The following is a 6,000-nucleotide window of genomic DNA, read 5'->3' as shown; positions in this document are numbered from 1 at the left end:
TATGAACCAGTTTGCGTTAAAAGGCGTCATATAGATGTCGTATGAACCACGAGCTTTTTTTAGCCGAGTCCAAACGGCGTGCCGCAGTGGGACACCTCTTTGGAGAGAAGTTTTTACACGGTTTCACAAATGTTGTCAGCATTGGGAGAGGAAAACCACCGCTGAAATTTTTTTTCTGTAGGTCTCGCCAGGATTCGAAACCAGGCGATTAGCGTCATAGGCGGACATGGTAACGTCTGCGTTACGGTGGCCTCTCATATTGAGGTATCATGCCGTGCAGTGGAAGGTAACTCATTATCGCCTAACAAAGAGGGGGCTGACGATGAGACCATCACCGACTGTCCCAATAGTGGAAAGACTAGGATAAGCAGAGATCATAGTATTAAAACATTAGGCAGTGCAGGAGCGAGAGACCCACCACAGTCTAACGAACAGAACTCGACGATGGAACAATTGCCGGCTTTATCAAGAATTGGAACAGACAGGAAAGTCAACGCAGCTTAAAGAACAGGTAGTGCACGATGAAACCATCACCCACTCCCATGAAGCACATTTACTCTAGGTTTAAAAGGATATGCAAAGTCCCTTATATTGAAACATCAGCCAATGCTGGGACGGGAAGCTCAATACTACCTAACAAACAGGGACCCGACGATGGAACTATTACCGACATTACCACGATTCGAAAGATTAGGATCTAGGATCTAGGATTAGATCAATATTACGATCTTAATACTGAAACAACAGACAGTGCCGTAACAGGAATGTCAATGCAGCCTAAAGAACAGGGAGCGTACAATGAAACCATCACCCACGCATTAATTCAGGAGCCTTCTAGAAGGCGCAATTCTAATCCGATTTGGCTGAAATTTTGCACATACGGCTAGAAATGACTTCCAAGAACTGTGCCATGTCGCCATATAAACCGATCTCCCTTTCAGACGTTTGATCTTCTGGAAGGCTCAATTTTTATCTCATTTGCGATCCACCATGAATCGCAAATGAGATAAAAACACGCTTTTGCTTGTTCTATCCTAACACTGGTACTTAAATCGGCAGATCGGTCTATATGGGGGCTATATCAAGATATAGTCCGATACGATTTTCAGCTTTCATTGGAGCCACATATTGCCAAGGTGGGTAAATTTGTATCCTTTGGGGGGTGTTTTGATGAAGTGGCGGTGCCCCAAATACATTGTCCCACATTTGGATAACAGATTCGAATTCTACACCCAAATACTTTTATTTCAGCCCCATTTTTCGATGGTCAGTAAATTATTACCTGTTTGTGGGGTATTTTGGGCAAGGGGTACCCCCACTCCGTGCTCTACTCTGTAATACCTTTCATTCGAGCGGGAGGGGGGGGGGGGGGGGTCCCCCACACTCTTAGCCCCGAAAGTATATCAGCACCGTGCTCTATTCTCATATATCTCAAGTATCTTTCATTTGAACCCAATATTGCCATTGGCCTCGATTGGATTGGATATCAAATTCGTTTTCTAATCTCAAGTATCTTTCATTTAAACCCCTTATTGCAAAAGCTAGTAAATATGTCCGGTTCGGGGTATGGGCCCTAATAACTATCAATATCGAGCTCCACTGTCTTGAAGACCCAAATTGTCTTGGTGAGCAAATATGTCCTATTTGGTGGTTGTTTTTGGGGTGGGACGTCCCCTAGACAGTTGGTCTCGATAGTTGATATCAGATTCGTGGTCTACTCCCAAATACCTTTCTTTTGAGCCCCATTCGGTTTGGGGGTTGCTTTTGGAGATGGTGTGGCCATTCAGTGACTTGGCCCTGAAAATATATATAAGAATCGTGTTCTTCTCTAAAATACCTCTTATTTGAGCCCCATATTGCAATGGTCAGCAAATACTTCCTATATGGGTGGTATTATGTAGGTGGGGAGGCCCCATAGACACGTTTTCCCGCATATTCATATCAGATTCGTGCTTTAATCCCAAAGACCTTTCATTTGAGCCTCATATTGCTACGTGTAAATGTGTCCTTTTTTTGGGGAGGGGCGGCTCCCCAAACACTTGGTCCACATTTGTATATAAGATTTGTATTTTACACTCAACTACCTTCCATTTATGCCCCATATTGTCATGTTCAGTAAATAAATCCCGTATGGGGGGTGTTTTGGGAAGGGGTGGACCCCCAGGAGCTTGGTCACACATTTGGACATCAAATTCGTACTCTACTCGCTAATACCTTTCATTTGAGCCCCATTTTGCCATGGTCGGTAAATATGTCTGATTTTGGGGTGTTTTGGGGGTTGGGGTGGTCCCCCAAACACTTGGTCAAACAATAGGATATCAGATACGTTTTCTAATCTTAATTACCTTTCATTTAAGTCCCATATTGTCGTGGTTGGTCTATATATATATATTTTGTAAGTTTTGGGGGTGGGGCGGTCCCCCTAGTTACTCCATCCGAAATTTGGATACAGCATTTTTGTTTATAGTTTACTATGAGCACACAAAATTTCGCTTAAATCGCACCACCCATCTCCGAGATCTGGCGTTTCTGAATATTAGAGCAAGGGGGAGGATCCGCCCCCCTTCAAATATAAAAAAAATGCAGTACCCCATTTTCACCACGGGATCATTATGCACCATCTGTTAAAATTTCTAGAAAATCGATTCAGCCGTTTTTGAGTCTATGAAGAACACACAAACAAACAAACATAAATTGATTTTAATATAAGAAGACTAGCCGAACCGGACCTCCTCTGCTGCGCCTTCTTTAACTATCTAATATCTTTTTAGGGTGCATTCGCCCTGAAAGCAGATATTCGTGCCATTGTAGCATATGACGCTGAACGCGTTCGAATTCTGGCGAGAACATCGGACAAAGCGGTATTTATCCCCTCTTAACGACATTTGCGAGATACAATGCCATGCATGGTCATTTAAAAAATTTTCACCAAAGAGGTGTAGCACTGCGGACGCCCTTCGGATTCGGCTATATAAAAAGGTCCCTTATCATTGAGTTTAAACTTCAATCGGATAGCACTCATTGATTGAGGTGTGTGAAGACTGCCGCTCCTCGGTTCCTGGTGTTTTTAAAAATTAGGGCAATAAGAAGTGCTTTTTAGCGGAGGGATGGCACCTCAGACATTTCGATTCAAATATGGATATCAAAATCATGCTGCACTTCCAAATTCCCTTAATTTGAGCCCCATATTGCCATGGCCGGTAAATATGAACCGTTTCGAGGGTGTTTTGGTACTGGGGCGACCACCGGCACTTTGCACCGAAAATTGATATCAAATTCGTTCTTTATTCCCAAATACGATTGATTAGAGCTCCATTTTGCCATAGTCGGAAATGAAGTTCAGTTTAGGGGGTACTTTATGGGGTACCCCACTTGGCTCCAAAATTGGAGATCAAATTCATATTCTACTCTCATATTGTCATAATGGGTCTATTATTCCATTTGACGTATTTTTAGGAGAAAAAACGCCACCTAGACTTAAACGCAAATTTTAATGTCCTATTCGTGATCTACTCCCAAATGCCTTTCATTTGAGTCCCATGTAGCCATGGTCGGCTAATATGCCCATTTAGGGGTATTTGGGGGTGGGTGAGCTCCCATTACTTGGACCTCATATTTTATGCCATAGTTTTCATTTGAGTCCCATACTGAAATGAACTTTGAATTTATCAGGGCACAACAAGGGTATCATTTGATACCCTTGTTGTGCCCATCGGGTACTATGGTACATGGGTACATGGACCCAAATTTCAATACCATATTCGTTTTCTAGTCTCCAAAACCCTTCATTTGATACCCTTGTTGTGCCCATCGGACCACTTTCGGATATGGGTGGCGTTTTTGTGGTCAGGGTAGGGTCCACCTACACCCGATATCTCAAAAATTATATTGCCTATGTTTCCTTCCAGAAAAACGTACACAATCTATGAACATTTTAAGAAAATCAGTTTAGCCAAGTATCATATAATCATAATGGGTCTAATGGCATTTTTGAGGGGTGGCGTGACCCCCAATACTTCGATCTGATTTTGTATGCCAGATTCGAAATCCACTCCCGAATACTTTTCATTTGAGCTCCATATTGAAATTAACTTCCAATATGTCTGTTTGTGGCAGTTTTGGGGTTGGGGCATCCCGATGGGTACTTCGACTCAAATTTTAATACCATATTCGGATTATACTATCCAATTCCTTTTATTTGATACCTATATTGTCCCGATTAATCCAGTTTTAATTTTGGGTTGTTTTTTGGCATAAGGGGGAGGGTCTGTCCCCCTCCCGATATCGAAAAATTAAATAGCCTATGTTTTCTTCCAGACCAACCACAATAGGCGAAAATTTCTAGAAAATCTGTTCTGGCGTTTTTCAGTCTACACGGCCCAAACAAATCGAGTCCCATATATGCCCATTTTGGGCGTTTTTGTGAGGGTGGTGTTACCCCCTATACTTCGACATGAATTTGTATGCCAGATTCGTTATCTACTCCCGCATACTTTTCATTTGATACCCTTATAGTCCTTATCGGTCTACTTTTGATTGTGGATAGTGTTTTTGGGGTAACGATGGAGGGTCCGTTCCCTTCCGTAAATTATAAAGCCTTTTCCTATTTCCTGACCATATTCGTAATCTACTCCCGAATACCTTTCATTTGAGTCCCATATTGTCATGATCGTCAAATAAACCTATTTTAAGAAATTTATATGAAATATTGGGCGGCCCCCCAGGTACTTGGACCCAATTTTTAATATGAAATTCGTTCTCTACTCCTGAATACCTTTCATTTGAGTCTCATATTGTCCCGATCGGTCCACTTTTATTTTTTGGGGAGTACTTTTGCGGTAAGGGGGAGGGGCCGCCCCCCTCCCGATATCAAAAAATTATGTAGCCTATGTTTTTTTCCAGACCAACCTACACAATCGTGAAAATTTCAAGGTAATAGTTTCAGCCATTTTTGAGTCTCTACGGGACAAAAAAGGAAACCAACAAACAAACAAATAAACGTACAAACACAAATTCATTTATATATTTAAGTTTAAATCAGAGCAAATGTAAATGTTATTTTTTTAGAGTAAAATAATCGCGAAGAGAAATTAAATTTTTGTGGTTGTAAGATATTTAGTCTTGACGAGTGCAATTGTAAGCTCTTTTTCGCTTCCACTTCTAGAGCGATAAGCAGTAAACACAAAATCTACTCATTCTCTTTTCATCTCTTTGGCTTACACTGCCCACGCAACAAGATTTTAGTGAACAGGGAAGAGCAAAAAATACTTCAAGCCAGAGAGAATGAGAGCCAGATAAATCAAAGATGTTTATCTTAATGTTGTTGTTATGTGAACAGCTCACACATCGTGAGCACCAAAGAGCGTAAGATAATCAAGAGAGGGTTTCTGCTTTGTCTTCCCCGTACCGTAAAATAACCAACGTTATAATTTAGGTTATTTTACGCTCTTTGGTGAGCACCCTTTACCGTTTGCACTGAAAAAGGGGAAGCGCAAAAGAGAGTAGATTGCGTAAGCTAAAATGCAATTATTAAAATTTTGCGGTATGTATATGTGTGTTAGTAAGCAAAATGTAAACAAATGCGTCTCCTCTCTTTGAAGATGTTTTAAATTTTTGCAATGAAATCAAAGAACTTCTTGCAAACTCTTCAGTTCCTTATAAGTGATCGGCGGGCGAACATTGAATGTACGGATTTCGTGGCGTTTTTTTTTTTTTTGCTTTGCTTTTTTTTTGTTTGTTTGTCTCGTGTGCCGTATGCGCAGTGTTTGTCGTGAGTGCATAAGTGTTAGAGAATGAAACTTGAAAAACACTCAACGGTTGGACGAATTTGTGTACGGTTTTCGTGATGAGGGATATCAAAGAAGAAAATAAAGAAGTTTTAGCAAATAATTGAAACTTTCAGTAACAAGTGGCAAAAGTTTGAGAGGATTAACAAGTGTTTTAATCAAAATTAAAACCATATATACAGAAAAAATCTGATAATTTATTGGTCATGTGTTT

Source organism: Stomoxys calcitrans, chromosome 4 (assembly GCF_963082655.1).
Source record: "Stomoxys calcitrans chromosome 4, idStoCalc2.1, whole genome shotgun sequence".
Lineage (NCBI taxonomy): Eukaryota > Metazoa > Arthropoda > Insecta > Diptera > Muscidae > Stomoxys > Stomoxys calcitrans.
This window is presented reverse-complemented; position numbering follows the sequence as displayed.